Here is a 23,670-nt window from a genome sequence, read left to right as displayed (position 1 = left end):
ACTGCTTTTCATTAAAAACAGGAGCTATCTTTAAACACATTTGTGTTTAACTTGTAGTTAGGCCTGAGACCTTGGAGAACTGCCAGTTGACATGGGCAGTATGAGGCCCGAGGATCAATGGTCTGACTCAGTATCAGACCACTTTGTTCATATGATGCTCCCACTGCACACAGCTGGGAGAATCAATTCCCAAAGTCTTAGCCTCATCATTATAGTGAAGAATAAAACCACCCACCATATAAATTCCTCCTCCATGTTGGAAAAAAAAAAAGGCCCATAAGTACAAAAGAGCAGACAGCTTCTGGTTTGCTCACCCTATTCCTTTACATATTTAGAATGTACACATGGGCTTTTTAACATCTGGTCCCACACTGTTTGCTTTCTGTTTGATGAAAAAAGACCTATGCAGCGATCTGTTTGCATGACCATCTGGTTTAAAAATGTGCTTGATGCTGCAAGCCATAGATGCTTCTGATAGTTGGCTACCACCCCGATCCGATGCATGTTTTTTCAGAAGCAAGTGCCACTGAGTTCAATGGGATTTCCTTCTTAGTAAGTGTGCTTAGGATTGCAGCCACATACTTAAAAACCATTGATAAACTTTGACAGTTTTTTAAAACAACACACGTGCTGTTTTATATTTATGTATTGAATGTTCTTTCATGATGCTGTTCAGATTTGGTGTTGTTAAGGGTTTAGCTCGTAAAGTTTCCAATAGTCTCATAATTGCTTCCAGAATGTGGAGAAATTTCCTCTGCCTCAGCTTTCTAGATGTACTACAAATGTTAGCTGCTTGTTTATTAGGAGTCTGATCCTTCCACTAGTGCCATGGAAATAGCCATGCTGAAGGAACCATCACAGCCACCACAATTTAAGATACACTTGGGGGATGAGCAGCTATCCTCTCGTGCCAAGGATATATCTCCAGGGGCTGGAGGGATCCTTGTAGTGGGTGATTCGATCATTAGGAACATAGACAGTGGGGTGTGTGATGGGCGTGTAGACCGCAAGGTGTTTTGCCTGCCTGGTGTGAAGGTTGCGGATATCGCCCATCGTTTAGATAGTTTGGTAGACAGTGCTGGGAAGGAGTCAGTGGTCGTGGTGCACGTTGGCACCAACGACATGGGGAAATGCAGCCGTGAGGTCCTGGAAGCAAAATTTAGGTTGCTAGGTAGGATGCTGAAAGCCAGGACCTCCAAGGTGGCTTTCTCTGAAATGCTACCGGTTCCACGCGCAGGACCAGCCAGACAGGCCCAGCTTCGCAGTCTCAATGCGTGGATGAGACGATGGTGTTGGGTGGAAGGGTTTGGATTTGTTAGGCACTGGGGAACTTTTTGGGACAAGCCGGGCCTGTACAAAAGGGACGGGCTCCACTTGAACCAGAATGGAACCAGACTGCTGGCACTTAAAATTAAAAAGGTGGCAGAGCAGCTTTTAAACTGACTGAGGGGGGAAACCCGACAGGAGCTGAGAAAGGTCCGGTTCGGAATAAACCTCCCCCCTGGGATAAAAACCAAAGAAATGATGAAATTTTAAAAGGGGTAGGCCTAGAAGTAGGCATTGTGAGAGCAGGGGCACAGGATATAAATTCAGAAGAGCAAAATTACCACAGGCCTAACCACAAGTGCCAAAGACACTTGAAGAGAGACACTGCTTACAAGTGCCTGTACGCTAATGCTAGGAGCCTGCGAACCAAGATGGGAGAACTGGAGTGCTTGGTCTTAGAGGAGAGCATTGATATAGTGAGCATAACGGAGACCTGGTGGAATGGAGAAAACCAGTGGGATACGGTTATCCCTGGATATAAACTATATCGGAAGGACAGGGAAGAACGTATTGGTGGCGGAGTCACTCTATACGTGAAAGAAGGCATTGAATCCAGCAAGCTCGAAACCCCAAAAGAGGCAGACTCCTCCACAGAATCGTTGTGGGTGGTGATACCATGCCTCAGGAGGGACTTAATACTGGGAACGATCTATCGTCCCCCTGATCAAAATGCTCAGGGAGACCTGGAGATGAGATATGAAATTGAGGAAGCATCCAAACTAGGAAATGTGGTAGTAATGGGTGACTTCAACTACCCGGACATAGACTGGCTGCATATGTGTTCCAGTCATGACAAAGAAGCAAAGTTTCTAGATATTCTAAATGACTATTCCCTAGACCAGTTGGTCATGGAACCGACCAGAGGTACGGCAACCCTGGACTTAATCCTCAGTGGGGACCGGGACCTGGTGCGAGATGTAAGTGTTGTTGAACCGATTGGGAGCAGTGACCACAGTGCTATTAAATTAAACATACATGTAACTGGCCAATTGCCAAGAAAATCCAACACGGTCACATTTGACTTCAAAAGAGGAAACTTCACAAAAATGAGGGGATTGGTAAAAAGAAAGCTGAAAAACAAAGTCCAGAGGGTCACATCACTCGAAAATGCTTGGAAGTTGTTTAAAAACACTATATTAGAAGCTCAACTGGAGTGCATACCGCAGATCAGAAAAGGTACCGCCAGGGCCAAGAAGATGCCAGCATGGTTAACGAGCAAAGTCAAGGAAGCTCTTAGAGGCAAAAAGTCTTCCTTCAAAAAATGGAAGTCTTGTCCAAATGAAGAAAATAAAAAAGAACACAAACTCTGGCAAAAGAAATGCAAGAAGACAATAAGGGATGTTAAAAAAAATTTGAGGAGCACATTGCTAAGAACATAAAAACCAACAACAAAAAATTCTATAAATACATTCAAAGCAGGAGACCATCTAGGGAGACAATTGGACCCTTGGATGATAAGGGAGTCAAAGGTGTACTAAAGAACGATAAGGAGATTGCAGAGAAGCTAAATGAATTCTTTGCATCTGTCTTCATAGTGGAAGATATAGGGCAGATCCCTGAACCTGAACTAACATTTGCAGGAAGGGATTCTGAGGAACTGAGACAAATAGTGGTAACGAGAGAGGAAGTTCTAAGCTTAATGGACAATATAAAAACTGACAAATCACCGGGCCCGGATGGCATCCACCCGAGAGTTCTCAAAGAACTCAAATGTGAAATTGCTGATCTGCTAACTAAAATATGTAACTTGTCCCTTGGGTCCTCCTCTGTGCCTGAGGACTGGAAAGTGGCCAATGTAACGCCAATCTTCAAAAAGGGATCCAGAGGGGATCCCGGAAATTACAGGCCAGTTAGCTTAACTTCTGTCCCTGGAAAACTGGTAGAAAGTATTATTAAAGCTAGATTAACTAAGCACATAGAAGAACAAGCCTTGCTGAAGCAGAGCCAGCATGGCTTCTGCAAGGGAAAGTCCTGTCTCAGTAACCTATTAGAATTCTTTGAGAGTGTCAACAAGCATATAGATAGAGGTGATCCAGTGGACATAGTGTACTTAGACTTTCAAAAAGCGTTTGACAAGGTACCTCACCAAAGGCTTCTGAGGAAGCTTAGCAGTCATGGAATAAGAGGAGAGGTCCTCTTGTGGATAAGAAATTGGTTAAGAAGCAGAAAGCAGAGAGTAGGAATAAATGGACAGTTCTCCCAATGGAGGGCTGTAGAAAGTGGAGTCCCTCAAGGATCGGTATTGGGACCTGTACTTTTCAACTTGTTCATTAATGACCTAGAATTAGGAGTGAGCAGTGAAGTGGCCAAGTTTGCTGATGACACTAAATTGTTCAGGGTTGTTAAAACAAAAAGGGATTGCAAAGAGCTCTCCAAACTGAGTGAATGGGCAGAAAAATGGCAAATGCAATTCAATATAAACAAGTGTAAAATTATGCATATTGGAGCAAAAAATCTGAATTTCACATATACGCTCATGGGGTCTGAACTGGCGGTGACCGACCAGGAGAGAGACCTCGGGGTTGTAGTGGACAGCACGATGAAAATGTCGACCCAGTGTGCGGCAGCTGTGAAAAAGGCAAATTCCATGCTAGCGATAATTAGGAAAGGTATTGAAAATAAAACAGCCGATATCATAATGCTGTTGTATAAATCTATGGTGCGGCCGCATTTGGAATACTGTGTACAGTTTTGGTCGCCTCATCTCAAAAAGGATATTCTAGAGTTGGAAAAGGTTCAGAAGAGGGCAACCAGAATGATCAAGGGGATGGAGCGACTCCCTTACGAGGAAAGGTTGCAGCATTTGGGGCTTTTTAGTTTAGAGAAAAGGCGGGTCAGAGGAGACATGATAGAAGTGTATAAAATTATGCATGGCATTGAGAAAGTGGATAGAGAAAAGTTCTTCTCCCTCTCTCATAATACTAGAACTCGTGGACATTCAAAGAAGCTGAATGTTGGAAGATTCAGGAGAGACAAAAGGAAGTACTTCTTTACTCAGCGCATAGTTAAACTATGGAATTTGCTCCCACAAGATGCAGTAATGGCCACCAGCTTGGATGGCTTTAAAAGAAGATTAGACAAATTCATGGAGGACAGGGCTATCAATGGCTACTAGCCATGATGGCTGTGCTCTGCCACCCTAGTCAGAGGCAGCATGCTTCTGAAAACCAGTTGCCGGAAGCCTCAGGAGGGGAGAGTGTTCTTGCACTCGGGTCCTGCTTGCGGGCTTCCCCCAGGCACCTGGCTGGCCACTGTGAGAACAGGATGCTGGACTAGATGGGCCACTGGCCTGATCCAGCAGGCTCTTCTTATGTTCTTATGTTCTTATGAACTAAGATAGTAATTGGTTCTGCTTCTGTAAAGTTCTCACTTCCCCAGCAATAGTTCGGTATCATATCTAATTCAGCTTGTATTGGAAAATCCATCTTAGAACCAGGTTCATGCTCCTTTATTCCAGATGAATGCATCTAAAGTAATTACCATGCTCTATGCTTACAGTTATTAATATAAGTTCACATTGTCATTCCGCATATAAGAAAACATTGAAAAAAGAGCTGGGGAGATGAAGAACCTACCACCATAAGCATTATTTAACCACTGTCATTGCTTAAAGTATGTAAAGGCAAAAATAATGGATTGTATCTATTGGTGCCTTTGTGATGGCAGCAGGGGCATTGCCCATGACTCTTTTTCTGAGTATTTCTGGAAAGGTAATGAGTTTTGGGGAAACTGAATTGGGGGATGATCTTGGTTTGTATCTATAGGCTTGTGCTCCACATCGTTTAAGTACCTAACATTGCCCCTGGCTAACTATAGCAGAGAGCACTTCTGCTTGGTGGAACTAGGTGGAACACCCAATTTTTGCCAGCCTTCTCTATCGACTGCAGTCTCCTGTATGTTCTGAAAAGCTATTTCTGGGAATCTGGGACTTCTGGAACTGTGTAGAGCATAGAGGGCTGAAGTAGGTAGAAAGGGGGAGTAGATCAGTGACAGTCAGATGCCACGCCTAGGGCCAGTACCAGAGGGCGGCTAGGTTGGGCACTGACTGAGAGCCCCTGAGGCTGAGACGGGGCCCTGCTACTGGGGCTGGGGGAGGGGGTGTAGCTCCCTGTCTGGATTGTGGGGCAGGAGCCACCTTCCTAGGCAACACCCCACCACCTCCAGCGTGGGCCAGCCCCCACCACTTCCCATGCCACCACATAAGTGCACTGCATGTGCATATTTGTCATCACCCCAAATGGTGGCAGGGGCATCAACTTGCCCCCTGCTACCATCTTGGGTAATGGCAGGTGTGAGCATGTAGCATGCTAATGCACTGACATGGCTGAGCCTATTTAAGCCCCCGGTGGTGGCTGGGCCGCTAAATCACCGCCACCACCTGCTGCAGTCTGGCCACAACTCTCAAGAGTAGAAGCATTTTCCACATGCGCAAAGTCACAATTGGATGCAACCCTAAGTGTTTCAGACAGTATATGATCCTAATTACTACAGAAAAATTCGCTCTGTCTTCCCTAACAAGTATGATTGATACAGTGTTGCTATTTTCTGTAATACCCAGTGCCTTGCACTGCACAATGGGCAGAAGTTCAGCAGATGACTTTTCCCCATCATCAAAACTCCATGCCATGGAATGCTTCAAATGCCTCATTTCTGTCTATCAGAGCTGGAAAAGGCACAAGGGGGGAGTGAAGAAAAGTCCCTACAGAAGAGATGGTAGAATGGCCTTTGCAAATGCAGTATCCTCCATGCTTGTTTTTTTCTTATAAAGAACTATGAAATAATCAGAGCTTTTATTTTTCCTTTTTGGCATGAACAACTCTAGAACTTGTTGTAACACACATAGAGCACTTTGCTGTGGCATGGTATTTTGCTGCTGTTGCCCTCCTCTGGTCTCTCTGAATGAAATTCCAAGCTCTTGCATGGAATAAGGGCCATAAGGAAATGCCTTCTGTTTTCTCTGTGCATCTTGCTCAGTACTGTCTGTTCTGAGTGGCAGCAGTTCCTGCAAAGGCCTTTACAAGCCCTGCTCTATCGTTTACAGTTTACATAGTTAATCTTTATTCTCATTGTTGTATAGTTGAATTTCAAAGCACAAAGCAGCAAATGGCAAAGTTTCTAATTAGTACAGGCAGGTACTGGGGATTGGGGACTTCTGGCACGTCTGTAAGTCAATCAGGTTACAGTCCTTCATTTCCAATTTGTTATGAGTCACCATCCCCTTACACCAGCTGGTGACATACAAGAGGCAACTTCCCCAGCCCAAGCTAGCAGTCATTGAAGTAAACAGGATAGCTGAGGTGTTTGTTTCCTTATTTGTAAGCATACCCTTACTTTACATCTAAAAACATAACATTCACAAAGAGAAAATCCAATTTTGATTCTTGTGTATTATTGGAAGGAGTGCGTGGAACTTCATTGTCACTCAAAAGACTCGTAACGCTTTGTGTAAAATTCAGTGAGATGTAACCTTCTCTTAAACTGAAAGTGGAAACTTGGTTTTACTACTGACTTCCAATTCAGAGAGTTGTGGTGAAACCAGTCACTATGAGGAGAACCACGATATGGCATAGGCTTCACTTATGTTCTTATTGAAGTCTCAAAATAGGACATGGGTAGGGTGTAGGCCTTCTGTACAGGAGTCCATTTCACCCTTGATAATAAAATACTATTTGACACAGGTAGTCACAGTCTACTGCAGCAAAACTAACAAAAAGTCTTGTGGCACCTTTAACACATTTATTATGGTGTAAGCTTTCATAGATGAGTTCATTTCATCAGATACATGAATTGTAATCCTCAGTAGGCAGGTATATACACATGGCTGAAAAGGGGCGGGGGACAATATAAAAGGTTGGAGAAATGCAAATAGTGTAGTCTGTGTAAGCACAATGACCCTGGTATGTTGACATATTCTACTGCCAGTTTCCGGATATTGCCATTTCTGATGTCAGATTTGTGTCTGCTTATTCTTTTGTGTAGGGACTGGACTGTTTATCCGATGTAAAATGCAGGAGGGCATAGGTAGCATATAATGAAGATTACACTTCATGCATCTGATGGAGACCTTAGTCCATGAAAGCTTCTGCCATAATGTTATACTGTTTAAGTGACATAATACCTCTCCTGTTTTGACATAGGTGTTTTTGTTCAAAAAAGATGATGTCCAAAATCTACAAAAGATAAACAAAAGCAATGTCAAGCTAAAAATGAAGTCTAGAGACCACAAATAACTTTCTGAGACTTCTCATGGAGGAAGCAGTATGTGTCTATTAGGGATGTGGAAGCAGAAATTGCCAATGTTAATTTATTCATCCCATGTCCAGAACAGAAATCAGTTAACACAGTCCATATGTTGTTGCTTTCAGTCCGCAAACTATAATAATTGATTATGTCACCTCTCCCAATTTGCATTTCATATGATTTCCATTGAAATTAATGGGGTGGAACATATTGTAAGATAAATAGGAAGTTAAACTGCAGTGGAACAAAGACAGTGCTTCATGTGACAAATACAAAGCATAACAGAAACTAATGCCTTCTTACATCCTTAGTGTCTAGTTGCCTAAGCACATTAAGAACACAGGAAGAGCTTTGCTGGATCAGACCAAAGGCCTATATAGTCCAGCATCCTGAGCTCACAGTAGCCAAGCAAGCAGGACCTGGGTGCACAGGATTGGCTCCACTACATAAACCTCTTGGCTGCTTCACACCTCTGCCTTTCTTGGGTGAGCAGCAGCTCCTAAAGCAACACCTGCCAGAAAGCTAACATAGCAACTCCATCCCACTAGCCAGCCACTTCTGCTTTCCACTACTAATCAATATATCTTAATCAAGCTCCATCAGCTCCTCATCTATGACATGGATTTTCTGTGCCAACCTGATAACTATGTGCAAATACATAAATATTTTAGAAACAACCTCAACATATTGTATGCCTTCCCAAAGTAAATTCCTAAATCATTAAAAAATATTTTGAAGGCATTCTCTCTCCTTGTTTCCTTCTCTTTCAAGTACGCACACAAAACATCTGTCTCTGAGTTTCTCTTGCCTCTTTAAATATACCACATGTTACTGGAACAGATGTCAGACAGTCCCATGCAGCAGACAGATGCTGACGAGCTTTCATGTCATCAGAAGTGATATGTGGGAAAGGGTACACACTATAATATTTCTGGCATTTCCCCTTCCTAAAAACAAAAGCAAACCTCAACACTTACTTTTTATTATTTTTGAAAAAAGACTGGCCCAGAAATGTTCAAAGGAACAGATCCCTAGTGATCTGCATTAATGAGATCCTGTGTAGTATTTTGCAGTCTGAACTCTCTGACCCTCATAAAACCAGAAATACTTTTTTTTTTTAAGGAGACGAGAAGGGAATACTTCATTGCAATTTCTCAATGTCTGTTGTTTCTGCAACTTAAATATGGAACATTGCAACAACACTGGAAATATGTTTTGATGACAATTAAAAATGGAAATAGCAGCATAATAGTTTCTTCAAAAAGATCACATAAAAAAGGATAGTTCCTCAAGACCAAACTTGCCTTTTTGTAGCTATTTGTAGGTTAATCTGATATATTTTTTACTGCTCCCACCATGAAAACTGAAAGATAATGACAAATTTTGCTGTTATTATTGGTTGCCATGCAGCATATAAAGCTTTAGGTTGACACATAAAAGAATTTTTATGAGCTTGTCCGGAAGGTGCATCATGCAGTCATCATGCTAAAACTAAGAAGGGTTTAGTCTGGGCAGTGGCTGGATGGGAGATTCCTTCATTACCCTCAATATACCATTTTGAGTTCCAGGGAAGAAAAGTGAGATATAAATAAAATAAATTACTGGGTGGAGTTCAATAGCGTGGTGGAGGTCTATATTGCACACACAATGTACTGTACTGTAGATTTCCTGAGCTTTTAAAAACATGAAACCATCTTAACCCAAATTCTTGTCAAGAAAAGGTGAATTCAGCATGTCTGTGGCAGGGGTTACTCTACATAAATTATCAGCTTCTGTTAGTCTCAGGGAAGAATAAGGAGCAATACAGGACGTTGAAGTCTCACCTCACCACAGATTAGTCTCTTAACCCAGCTTTTGAAATTTCCAACCCTAATCTTCAAGCCATTTTGCATTGGAAACAAAGCCTATTGATTAGGTATTGATTAGGCTGGCATTTATTTCTAATTAAAATCCTTAGAATTGGAACCTTCATTAGAAGCAGTTGCCTATACAGCTTTAATCTTTGCTGCCTTAAGAAGCAGATGCTAGCTAAAGAAAGAATTCTTATGTGCAAAATCCCACACTACCAATAGTACTTTATGGAATGCCCAGCCCTTCTTGTGACTGACTGCAAGGTAGCTAGCTATTAGTAACTTCTGCTATTCTAACTACAGTGAAAAGAAAGGGCTGGTGTTTCATCTTCAGATAGGTATCTTAGCTAAAGCTGATGTTTGGGGCTAAAATGTCATAGAGTGATGACTCTGACTCACTGAGGAGTGACTCTGTTTTGGGAAATATGGGAAGTAGGGTTGCCAGGTAAGAGGCATCCCAAACCCTGAGATTTCAGGGGTGGGCCCTTGTGATGTCATGGGGATGGGCCATAGTGATGTCACTGGGCGGGTCCTGGTGAGGTCATTAAGCATGATAAATTAAGCATCAACCACAGTTGCTTGGAGCATACCACTCAAACAAACAAAAATTCTTCAATTGGAAATTGAGATAGAAATCTTAGCTAAATGAGGATGTTCCCAGGTCCACCTGAAGTAATGGGATAATTCCTTCTCACCTGCTTAAGGAGCCTGGGTAGGGAATATTTAATCTAGCCTATTTGCTTCTGCCAAGAAGGGCTTAAGTGCCCTCAGGCCAGGCCAGTCGCCAGAAGACCAGAGTAGGAAGAAGGGAGCCTAGTGTTGTGGAGATGTTAGATAGGAACACTCAGGAGTAAAGATGGATGAAATTCTAAGCACATTTACTGAGGGCCTAAGCCCCATAGAACTCTGAGTAGATATGGTTAGGATTGTGCTGTTGGTAAGACTTGACTAGGGCTCCTTTGCAAAGATATTGATATCAAAGCAGGGCTGGCAACCCCCTGCCTAGAATGCCCTGTCTACCTTTTAACATGGCTGCTCCAAAGATCTTTACAGACTTAACTCTTCACTGCAGAGAGAGGTTTGAGAAATGAATAAGAGTTAAGAAGATTCTCTACCCTTTCCTGCCTATCCTGTGGGCTGCTATAAACTCCCTTTGACAGCCAGTCCAATTCCAGTGAGTAATAACTGACAGAGAGAAAACACACATGGTTTGGTCTATCTTCACAGGCAGTAAATTTGGAACAACAGGAATTGAAGCCATGCTTCCCAGTATGTGAATTCTCTTTTTCCACAAGTGAGCAAGAACCAAACCATCATGCAAACAACAAGATGCATCATCAGTGGGTTTAAGGGGGCTGAGCTAAGCACATAGAACCACTGTTGTTGCTTCTATGGATGTAAAGGAGTGAGGTCAGAGGTAAATAAAATGCATATAGAAAAAGAAAAACAGACAGTGATGATTTCCTAACTGCAAAACCATACCAACTACAAGAAGTTTCCAATGGGTAAGGCAGAAAACAGCATCCCACAATCAATCAGAGTTCCTAACCAAAACTAAAACAAAAATCCTGGCAGCCAGTCAGCCAAGGTCACAGAAATCCCCATGCAGCACAACCTGACCCAGGGGCTGGAGTTAGTACAGAATGCTGTAGCATGACTGCTGACATGAGTGAGACCCTATCAGCTTATAATACCTCTGCTCTGAAATCTGTACCGGTTGCCGATTTGCTACCAAGTTCAAGGTGTTACGGGTGCCACATAGTTCTTGCTCTTCTCTTGTAAGAAATTGATCCTTTGGTGTGGCAGCAGCAATGCTTTGGAACTCCCTGCCTATTTACATTAGGCAGGCGCTTTCATTGTACGCTTTTTGGCACCTGCTAAAAACATATTTGTTTAGGCACACCTACCCAGGCATGTAGGAGGTATTATGTTTTTTATCTGTTTTTAACTCATTGCTGGTTTTATTATTTTGAATATTTTAAAATACTTGTTTTTAACTGTTTTTGCCAATAATTTTACTGTTTTAATTCCTTCTGTAAACTGCTTTGAGTTTTTTTGTGTTTTTTTACAATAAAGCAGTATATAAATGTTGTAAATAAAATACATAAATAAATTTTGGAGTCACTGTGGTTCTTGGGTTTCTTACCTTTTAGGAACAAAAGAATCTGCCTTATACTGACACAGACTATTCTTAAAACGCAAAGGTTTTTTGCCTATTAGTGAATAATAATAATACCTGGCTGAGCAGCTGCATAGGCTGCCATAGTCAGTAGTTTCTTTGTTTCATTTATGAATTGCTTCCCATTAAACATTCTGAAGCAGTTTAACAACAAAAACATCAACAATAAAGAGATATAAAAAAACCATCTCAAATCCAATACAGATACAGATTCAGGCTGCAAACACACTAACTCATTTGTAGCACAAAAATGTAGTATTTCTCATTCCAGAATCGTTCATGCTCATGCTCATCAAGCTGCTTTCAATCTAGATTGATTCATCCTGCTGTCTACAAGGTGGGTGTGGTTACCTGATATGCATTTGAAAACCCACCCCTTGGTTAGTTTTCAATCCTTTTCCTCTATGCTCCTGCCCCAAGTGAATGAAGAAGGAAGTGGTGATTGCGATCTTGGTATAACCCACCCCCAATGTCATTGGTCATGTGGATACACCCCATTGCCAGGACCCCCTACATCTGTTTTAATCTGTTTTGAAATGAACACACTGTGGGGTAATGCAGAATCAATCTGCCATGAGCTTTTCTTGGCAGAATTAAACCAGTTTCTCAAGAAGTGCTTTTAAGGGACAAAAAATATGCAACAGGTCTAGATGGTGTGTGGACTAGGTAGGGAAAAAAACTCATTCTCCATTACTTCAAGAATAAAATGTTGTGTGTACTCAGTAGGGATGGGGTTCGCTATCTGATTCCGTTCCGTTTTTCAATTCATCAAATGGGCTGCCAGTTACTATTCACTATAAATTGTGTTCTACTAGGTGTCGCAATTCCCAGTTCTCCCTTTCCCAGCCCATTATTTTTTTCCAAAAAAGTACATAATTTTCTCCGTTATTTCTTATGCTGCTGTATATTTATATAATGTATTTAGCAGCAGCAGATTACAAAAATAATTACGTAAATAATTAAGTAATTCTCGCCGGGGATTTTTTAAAAAAATTATGGTGTCGCTAACAGCTACAAATGCGTGCAAAGAGTGGGAGCCTGATCAACAATGAGACAAACTTGCAGATTATCCCTGAATTTGATACCAAATCTGATTTTGTGAATATTCTACAACATCCCTACTACTCAGCCACAGATACAGATACCAACTGGGATAAAAACATCTCCAATTTAAAAAAGGCTTATTGGAAAAAAAACGAGACAGCAGCTATCTGAGATGTAATGGGAGAGAGTTCCAAAAGGTAGGTATCACCACACCAAAGGTCAAATGTTTGCATTATATGGAACAGACATCCTCATGAGATGGCATTTGCAGGAGGCCCTGTCTTGGAGAAAATAGTGTTTGGCTGGATATATGAGGGATGAGACGATCTGTTAGGTAGCCTAGTCCCAATCTAAATACACCTTTGCACACCAGTACCTGTACCTTGAATTTAGCCTGCTAGGTAGTTGACAGCTAATGCAATTATTTTAGCAGCAGCATAACATGATGATGATGTGCTGCCCCAGTGAGCAGTTGAGGTACTACAATCTGCACTATCTGCAAAAGGTTCAGTGTACATGGCTTCTACCATTTCATACCCAACCTAGCATTGTTTCCCTCTTTTTTCCATTAAATATTGTTCTATTCATACATGCTCACCTTTTCCTTATTGATGATTCATTGAAAAATTGCACTTTAAAAAGTTTGTTAAAACACACACACCATGTAACAATATTACCAGGTCTCTGAAAATGTCTTTAAGAAAATAAAATGACACACCATTATTTCTGATAGATCCTCTAAACCATGGAAAAACATAAATTAGATTGGGGTCCAGGGCCGGCCCCACACATGCCGGGGCCCTTGGGCACCAACCTGTCCTGGACCCTGGCACCCACACCCACGCAGGCACACCCCACCTATCTACCTACAGACCAGAGCGAGCGAGCAGGCAGGGGGGTGGGACGGTGCGTGAGCAAGTGGGGGGGCAGGACAGTGGGCGAGTGAGCGAGCAGGGGCCAAGATGGCAGGTGAGCAAGCAAACGAGCAGGAGGTGGGACGGCAGGCTGGTGAGTGAGCAGGGGGTGGGATGGCAGGGGGAGGGCAAGTTAGCGGGCAGGGGGAGGGGGGAGGGAGCCGGCGGGGGGGGAGGGCAAGCAAGTGAGCAAGTGGTCTGGTGGGCAGGGGAGAGGCGGCAGGGAGCCTGCCATGGAAAGGAAGTGCTACTCCCCCACCACAACAAGGGGCCCTCTAGGGGGCCCTGTGGGCCATGGGGCCCTCAGCCAGGGCTCCACCTGGCCACCCTTGGAGCTGGCCCTGTTGGTGTCTACTGGCAGATCTGTGGGTGATTTGTAGTAGATCAGCAAGACTTCCTAGCTACAAATTGTTTGGCATAATAACAAGAAAATGACTTTTCCCCACCAACATTAGACTACTGAAATGATGAAAGCTTGGAGCAACCAGGTCATTTGTGTGAAAGGACCACGAGGTCAGTTGGGTTCTGCCTATGGCTGCCAGGTCAGAAGCATCCCAAAACCTGAGATTTTAGGGGTGGGCCCAAGTGATATCATGGGGGTGGGCCTGAGTGATGTCACAGGGCCGGCCCGAGTGATGTCATGGGGCCGGCCCGAGTGATGTCATTAAGCATGATACATTAAGCATCAATCACAGTTGCTTGGAGCGTACAATTAAAAAAAATATCTGACTGGAAATTAAGCTAGACATCTTAGCTAAAAGATGGAGCCTGGGTAGGGAACATTTAATCTAGCCTACTTGCTTTCGGCAAGAAGGGTTTAAGTGTCTTCAGGCCAGGCCAGTCACCAGAAGGCCACTGTAGGAAGAAAGGAGCCTAGTGTTGTGAAGATGTGAGATGGGAGCATTCGGGAGTAAAGATGGATGCCCCTGAAGGCTGCAATTCTAAACACACTTACTAAGGGACTAAGCCCCATAGAACTCAACAGGACTTACTTCTGAGTAGATATAGTTTGGATTGTGCTGTTGGTAAAGCTTGACTAGGGATCCTCTACAAAGACATCCATATCCAAGCAGGGTTGGCAACCCCCTGCTTGGAATGCCCTGCCCTTATCTTTTAATGTGGCTGCTCCAAACTTCTTTACAGATTTGACCCTTCACTTCAGAAAGAGGTCTGAGAAATGAGTAAGAGTAAGAAGATTCTCTACCCTTTCTGTCTGCATAGATGCCCTCATCCTTCCCCTGCGCCCTGCAGAAGCTCTGGGCCAGGCAGGATGCAGTGGCATCTCATAAAGGACACCCTCCCCTTTCATGGGGTGTATGATTTGTCCTGGCCCAGAGCAGATGTTGGGGTGGCCACCCCCAGTTAGTTATTCTGCCTGTATGTCTTTTTCTGCTTTGATTTTGTATAGATGCCTTCCTCTGTGCCCTGTGCCTAGCAGAAGCTCTGGGCCAGGTGGGACGTAGTGGCATCTCGTAGAGGACACCCTCCCCTTTTGATTTTGCATTGATGCACCCGTGCATGCCCGGTGCCCAGCAGAAGCTCTGGGCCAGATAGGATGCACTGGCATCTCGTAGAGGACACACTTCCCTTTTCTGGGGTATATGATTTGTCCTTGCCCAGAGCAGATCTTGGGGTGGGCACCCCCAGTTACTTATTTTTTCCTGTAAGTTGTGGTCTGCTTTGATTTTGAATAGATGCCCTTCTCCATGCCCTGCACCCAGCAGAAGCTCTGGGCCAGGTGGGACGCAATGGCATCTCGTAGAGGACACCCTCCCCTTTCCTGGGGTATATGATTTGTCCTGTTCCAGAGCAGAGTTTGGGGTGGGCACCCCCAGTTACTTATTTTTTATGATTTTATGACATCATTATGTATTTATAATAATATCAGAAGCCTGATGATTTTGATTGCATAAATTGTTATTGTTGATGGGGAGAGTCCCCCATCACAGTGATATATCATACAGGGTACCCCAACATATATTTGGGGGTTCAGAGACATGCTAAGTTTGGTTTGAAGTTGCTGTAGCTGTCAACTCTTCTTTTTTAGTGTTTTGAACTTTCAAGCAAATAAGGAACTGGGAACTAGGAACCAACTTCAGTGTCGTATCAGTTAAATAGATTAAACAGTCGTGGGGGGTGGCTGACTTTTGGTGTATATCTCGGGAACCAGACACCTAGAAAGTTTTTTTTAAAAAAAATTGAAGCTGAGAGTTTGGAGATTAAGGGGTGCCAGCCAGAGAGCCGGAGGGGGCCCCCAAAAACCAGAGACTCCGGCCAAAACACGGAGACCTGGTATCCCTAGTTCTGCCTGACACTGAAAACAAATTCCTAGGCTCAGAATGTGCTCAGAGGCACCTTCTTCTTTAATTCTAAACAGTATGTCTTTTGCACCTGGCTCTAGCAGCAGTTCTTTATACCAAGTCTGTTAGCTCAGTATTGTCTACACTGACTGGCAGCAGTTTTCCAGGGTTTCATGGGGGGGTCTCCCCCAGCCCCTCCTGGAGATACTGGGGGCCTTCTGCATGCAAACCAAATGGACTATCACTGAGGCACTCAGTCCCTCTGGACAGCAGGCCTTGGGGTTCTATTATTTATTAATTAAATTAATTCTAGTAAAAACAAAATAGAGCTGACAAGCCAGAAGCCTGTTCACCTCTGCCCCAAGCTGTACAAGTGTGAATTATGCAAAGGTAGACCAGTGCAGTGGGGCACCTTTGTCATGGCCTCTCTTTGGTGCAGCCAAGAAGCAATCAGAACCTAAGTGGGGCAAACTCACCCAATTAGGAGAAAGCCAGGGATGAGCAGCTGCACATGGCAAACTTTTCGGCCTTCTTCCTAGGCACATCTGGTATCCATGCTTAATGCAGCTACCGCAGTGGAACATCAGACAAGGCACCCATCTTGCAGTGGAAATATCTTCTCCTAACCATGGCTATGAGGTATTATTGCTTACTCAGGAACGGTTTGTTTTGTTTTACTTATTTGGGAACATTTTCTGTTTCCACATTTCTTTTCTCATCTGACACCTCCTACATTTATCTAGGTCATTTCTCTAGTACTGTAGTCACATTAACTTAAGATTTAGTCCTGATGTCAGCTAAAGTGAAACATTCTGGCACTGGGTGCTTTTAGTAAGGCGTGTGGATTGCACAATTTTTTAAACTATAGTAACATTTTTAAAATAATGAACATTTGGCAATGTTCTCTTGTGCTAAAAAATAAGAATTTGTTACTGAATTTGCTATATGAACAGACTTTGTTCATTTGCTTTTAACAAAGATCCTGCTATTATGCCTTTGCATGCTTCATTGTTCATAACCTGTCCTTATTTAAATAGCTGGGCCCCTTTTTCTTGGTTATGCTGTAATGTAATCAAGACATGCTAAGGCTTTTATGTATAAGAAACAAAGTGATAAAATTTGATTTGGGGGGGCAGTGGAGGAAAGATCATCAGTAATGCAACATGTTCTACAGCTAATATTCTGTATGAGAATTTATTAAGATGCATTATTAGCCTTTTTGGAGTTTTATACTCCAGTCCATAGAAAATAAAGAAAGATTAGCATGATCCAAAGGCCCTTGTAGACTAGATGTTATTTTTCTCTTCTGCAAAGGTGAGATGATCCATCATTATATCATCATAATGGGCAAGTTGTGGGGCCTTTTACTGATTCCCACCACAGGCATGCTAGAAGATAAGGCCTCTGCACTGGAGCTGTTCTGGAGACCATGCATTGATGCAGACTTGAATACTGAAATGGCCTGGAAACACAACACAAATGTATTTCATAATAAACAATCACTTGCTAGTGCAGTATATCTGATACCAACAAGATCAACAATGCTCCAGTTCTGGTGCCAAGTTGCACGATAAGGAGTTATAAAAACATTCCTGAAAAAGGCTAGGGTGATGAAAATCTCACAGTGCCAATTATTCCACCACAACTGTCTTAACAAATTTTCCTCTCAGCCATCTGGACTAGTGGAGCTTTGGTAGAGGATGAATGACTTTGCACGTATGTTGTAGGGAATGGATTCACTGTTTCACTTGACCTCCTAGATAGGATATGTGTGGATGTGACCCTAGCTTTAAGTCTTAAACTTTAAGCAATGGGAACATCAGCAGTTTATCTTTAGCTTTTTGCAGTACTTTTTCATCCTTTGACTCTTACATAGAAGTATTTAGTAGCTTGTGTACATCTAAGGAGAAAATAACATATGTGCAAAACTGCTGAGTTACTAAAATAAATTTTATTTATTTCAATTTCTAGCCCACCCTTCATCCATTCATGATTCCATGATGGGCCATAAAAATAAAATTAAAACAAAACATTAAAAATGTACAATATCAGAATACAATATTACAGCAGATGGACAACCAACCCATTTACAGTTGGCCACCTTAGATCAACCTGCTCTGAAAGCCTGTGCCTTTAGCTCGGGCAGAGAGATGAACAACAACACGACCATCCATATGTTAAGGGGAAGGTGCCACCACAGAAAAGGCCCTATCACATTTCATTGCACATTTGAACATTTCCTAATGATGGAACAATGAGAACCCCCCACCCCACCACTGATCATGGTGCTCAGGTTGACTGGTAAAAGGAAAGGTTCTTTTTCAAGTACTTGGGTCCCAAGTCATTTAGTTAGCAAGAATTATTAGCATAAAATTGGTTTGGAATCATATAGGTAACCAGGACAGATTCTTTAGAATTGGTGTTATGTGAGTCAGACTCACAAAGCTGCTCAGATTTCTGGTGGCTGCATTCTGTATTTATGTGATTTTCTTTCAAGCATTCATGGGATTCTCTAACCCCCATAAGGAGACCAGAATTTCCAAATTTTAGGAATCATGATTACCACCAACAGTCTCACTCCACATTTTAAAAAGAAAATGAAAAGCCCAGGATGATCATATTTGTAAGATGCCACTTGATTTCTGTGTCTAAAGAATCAGAGGCAATCATGCACATAGGCCTTCCTGAACAACCTCAGGAACGACACACTAATAATTTGATTCGCAAATATCTTGGTCTAGTAGAAGCCTCAATAATTGTTTTTGAACAGGGATGGGAAACCTGTAGTGCTCCAGTTGCTGCTGGACTCCAACTCCCATGAAGCCTATTTGGCATGGCCAGTAGTCAGGGAGGATGGGAGTTCTAGCCCAAATACAGTGGGAGAGCCACAGATTCGCTATCCTTGCTTTAAGGGTCAGACTTCCATTCTCCAACTGTTGCCACTGGAAGATGCACTACTAACTTCAAGGATCCTTAAAACAGAACTGCGTTGAGGTCTGGATTGCTAAGTACTCATGGCAGAGACTTTCCCACACTGTGAGCAGCTGCTGTAAATACAGTGTGATAATTGTAAATTGCCTAGATTGATAAGATATAAACATTGCTTGGACATCAGCATTAACTCTCTAAAAACAGAACAGATTTGAGAGGATTCTTGCATCATTAAAAAAAAAAGCCAAGTATGACAAATGTGTTTTTTCACAGTGCAACACTGAAGAGCTAATAAGTACAAACAAGCAGTCATGTGACTTATAAAGATACCCTAAAAAATGTCATGACTTCAACAGCTGGAGATTTACAGAATACCAGAATTCATGACATGCAACAACTGTCAGGGCTGATTTGTATGGTGAGTTCGACATGGTGGACAGGATGATGAAGCCACTAGGATATATTAATTAATAAATAATTATATATTTGATATAGTGGTCATTTTTGTGAATGCTTCTCAATATTTTTCAACATGATTGGAAATTATAACTGCATCTCAGCACCATCCTGAGATGGTGAACTGTTTTATTTGTTCAGTCATTACATTTTTATCATATCCTCCCTTCGAGGAGCTTGGGGAGAGATTCATGGCATGTGTCCTCCTCCCATTTTAATCTACCCTGAGAGGCTGATTGGGATGAGAGATAAAGACTGGCCCTAAGTTATTTAGTGAGTCTCATAACTAAGTGTTTGAATCTATGCCTGTCCAGTACAAGACCACACTAATTATTTGCAATGACACAATTGCAAGCTTTTCTCCTAAGGAAACAGGGCACAGGAGATATTTTTGACAGGATTGGTGCCTCCCTTCCTTGTTTTGTTTTTTAAGCAAGACATGTTTGCTAGCCCTTCAAAGTAATATCTAGGTTGGCTTGTGCACTTAGCATTGCCTATGTTTATGATTTTAACATTTGGTGTGTGTGTTTTTGGAATTATTTTACAGGTATTATACAATTTACATCTTGAACACTTTCTTTTTGAGTGGTGATGGATGTTTGTTTTTTAACAAAAAGTAGTAAGGAATCTAGACTGTTTTGATTTTGTATAATTAAAAATTAGCAAATGACAAAGTTAATGTTGTTACAGTAGTGTTTCACTACATTTACAATTCAAATAAAAGCAAAAACTTTATATAACTATGATTCCAAATCCCTAAAGCCATAATCACAGGCATGAGTTCTCTAAAAAGATATAAAATGCATCCATCTAATTCTATATGTATTGGCTCTTATGCTAACTTCTTTTAATTTAAGCAAGGACCTGGTTTCTCCCATTAATGTTCTGTCCCAAAGATTCTTAAGCCAGCTTTTCCTCCAGGGACCTTACTATCTTTCCAAAGTTTTGTTACACATATCATTGCTGCTGCCAGCAGAGATTGAATAATCCTTTTTATTACCTCATAGATATAATTCTGAATCATTTGTGGATTTTCTGGCAATCTATATCCCATTATAACATGTATCAATTTTATCAGCTCTTTCTAGAAAGATGCTCTTTTTGGCCAATCCCACCTAATATGAATAATGTGCCCTTCAGATCACTGTTTACTTAGCAGTTAGCCTGGCCCAAATATGTGTGTGTGTGTGTGTGTGTTTTCAAAAATCTCCAAGGTGTATAATACAATCTGCACATCATTTAAAAATATGATTTTTTTAACCAGACCTGCACAATGTTAGGCTTATCAGCTAAATGCAGCCCCCAGGAGGAATTCCAAATTCCTATTGTACACAGTACTTTTTCTCCTCTTTCTAAAGACCTCTCAAGCCCATAAAAAGTGGGAGTGAGGAGGAGAGAATACCTGCATTACTATGGGGTGATTCTGACTGCCCCTTCCAAGTTGAAAACACATGGGAGGGTCCTTGGGCTGTACACACTAGCCCTGTCTACCACCATACTCAGTGGTCATGCACTCATGCATTTGGAGTATATTGGTAAAGGGAGTATGTGTGTAAATTGGGTCAGGATCCCATCTCACATGAAGGAGCTCAACACACACATTCATCAGAGCCCCTTCTGACCAGAGCTTGGAAAAGTTACTTTTTTGAACTACAACTCCCATCAGCCCCAGCCAGCATGGCCATTGGATTGGGCTGATGAGAGTTGTAGTTCAAAAAAGTAACTTTTCCAAGCTCTGCTTCTGACATACCCCAAATGCATAGGTGGTGCATTGGTAGAGAGGGGGGAGCTAGCTTGCCTATATCCCTCCAACTTCCCCATAGGCATTCTTTCAACACATAGGGGTGTTGTCTGAGGCCCCTGTATCTTTGCATTGCTTCTTCTCTTCCTGGACTCAGGAGGAGTATGTTGGAGGTGACACCAGTTTTCCCAGCCTATAGCAGCCAGCCAGCGAGCCATGCTGCGTGGCCCACAGGTGACTGAGATCCCCTGTACTGGGGCAGATAAAAATAAAGGTTTGTTTGCTTGTTAGATTGAGCAGTTTAAAAAAATTATTACTGCCTTTTCAAAAAATAAATAACCAGGTTTAAAACGAAAGCTGTACTATATACCAACCTTTTGTCTACACTTGGGGAAGAGACCATAGCTCAGTTGGAAAGCACTAGCTTTGCATGGAGATAGTCCAAGGTCAATTCCTGGCTTCTCCAGACAAGAGTGTAGAACTGTGGTGTACATAATAGGACAGACAGAGACCCCAGATAGGCACTGCTACTCAGATAGATGACAGTGGGCTAGAAGGACACATAGCCTGACCTAGGGCCCATCTGTACCACACATTTAAAACACTGTTAGACCACCTTAAAGACTCTTGGCTTCCTCCAAAGAACCCCAGGAACTACAGTGCTAAGGTTTGATAAAGGTGCTGAGAGGAGACCCTTATTGCCCTCACAGAGCTACAACTCCCAGCATTGTTTAACAACCAATCCTTCTTCCTAGGGAACATGGATCTGTGAGGGGAATGAGGGCCTCCTAACAACTCTCAGCTTACCATGAGAGAGAGGGCCAAGGCATAGGCGAGGCAGTGGTAAGTGGCAACAGCACTCAGGGAGTGGAAGCCAGGTATGCAACACTGCCCCGCCTTTGCCACCCTGAAGACTGCTGCTATCAGGATGTAGAACCTATGACTTGTCCAGACATGATCCTGAGAATAATACCCTCATACCCTGACACAAGAAACAGAAATCGATGAGTGAAAGGACTCATTCCTCACAAACAGGAAGGCAGCAACCCTTTGCACAGAGCCAATGAGCCACCCCACACTGGGCAGTCATATATCGTTAGTCCATGTACACACATCAACTGAGGCGTACACTTTGGCAGGCAAAGAAATGCTTTTTAAATATGTTCTTAAATCTTCTTCTTTAAAATGGTTTTAATCTTAGAAGATGTTTTGAAAGCTTTTTTAAGAAACATTTTTAAAGTTGTTTTTGTTCTAATGTGTTTTAAAGTTTGTTTTTATGATGTTTTAAAGTTTTTAGCGCTTTTGTTGTTTATTGTTGTAAACCACCCAGAGAGCTTCGGCTATGGGGCGGTATATAAATGCAATAAATAAATACATTTGTTTGCCGCCTGGGGCTCCTGCTGGGAGGAAGGGCAGGATATAAATCAAATAATAAATAAATAAATAAAAGATCATGAGACAGCTTTTGGGAGAAAAGACAAGTAAAAGGATGGGGGATATAACAGAAGTGTATAAAATTGTGCATGGTGGGAAGAAAGTGATGTGTTTCACCCTCTCACATAGTACTAGACCTGGACTCATCCAATGAAGCTGAATGTCAGAAGATTCAGGTCAGAAAAAAGGAGGTGCTCCTTCACAGAGGGCACAGTTAAACTATGCAGTTCACTCCCACAAGATGTCATGATGGCCACCAATTGCTTTAATAGTGGTTTAGATAAATTCATCAAGGACAATGCTATCAGTGGCAACTAGCCATTGTAGCTGTTTACTGTCTAGAGTATTAGAAGCTGTTTGTTGTTGTTATATGCCTTCAAGTCGATTACGACTTATGGTGATCCTATGAATCTTTTTGGATATATTCATAGGGTTTTCATGGTAAGAGGTATTCAGAGGTGGCTTCCTCTAGGCCTACAGCACCCGGTATTCCCAGGTGGTCTCCCATCCAAGTACTAACCTGGCCTTACCCTGCTTAGCTTCCGAGATCAGATGAGATCGGGCATGTTCAGGGCAGTATGGCCGTAGACATTAGAAGCTGTATGCCTCTGTATACCAGTTGTTGGAAAGCACAAGTGGGCAGAGTGCTGTTTGCTCATATCTTGGTTAAGGCTTCCCCCAAGCATCTGGCTGGCTACTGTGAGAACAGGATGCTGGACGAGATGAGCCTCTGGCCTGATCCAGCAGGGCTGTTCTGATGTTGTAGCTATTTGCACCAGTGCAATGCAATAAGCCTTTTGCCAGGCTTGCAGGAATATTACTTCAGTGCAGCAGGCAGACATGCCAACACAGATGTTTCGAACTGGATTGCCAGTTCAGAAATGAAGGTTTAAGATGACCAAGTAATTGAACATGCAGTTCCAGGAAGTCTTGGAAACTCTCATTAGCTTCAATGGGAATTACATAAATACATCCAGAGCAGAATATACCCCCCAAAGATTCTATTTAAAAAAATCAAGGAGAAGTTTTTAAAGGCAGAGATTTGAATCAGCATTAAGCAATAACTGTCCAAGGATTTTGATTTGATCCACACTCTGTGGGGTGCTTTCAGTTATTCAAACCATGTGTTATCTGCCTGGTATTTAGGTCCAGTACTGCTGCTGTCAGCATTTATTTTAAAATCTGATGCAATATATTAAGTTGATTTCAAGAACAACAACTAGAATTTGTTGGGCTGGGGCTGGGGAGACTTGAA

General features: G+C 42.3%; 1 non-coding gene across 1 annotated transcript; it reads right to left on the bottom strand.

Moving 5' to 3' along the window:
- Positions 1-22,886: 22,886 nt before the first annotated feature.
- On the bottom strand, positions 22,887-23,005 carry LOC133375695 (5S ribosomal RNA). Its single transcript, XR_009760309.1, has one exon. It is a non-coding gene; the product is annotated as a 5S ribosomal RNA (ribosomal RNA).
- Between the last annotated feature and the right edge of the window lie 665 nt (positions 23,006-23,670).

The sequence above is a fragment of the Rhineura floridana genome, chromosome 1 (genome assembly GCF_030035675.1).
Source record: "Rhineura floridana isolate rRhiFlo1 chromosome 1, rRhiFlo1.hap2, whole genome shotgun sequence".
Classification (NCBI taxonomy): Eukaryota; Metazoa; Chordata; class Lepidosauria; order Squamata; family Rhineuridae; genus Rhineura; species Rhineura floridana.
Note: the sequence above shows the minus strand (reverse complement) of the source record. Positions and strands in the feature narration are given on the sequence as shown.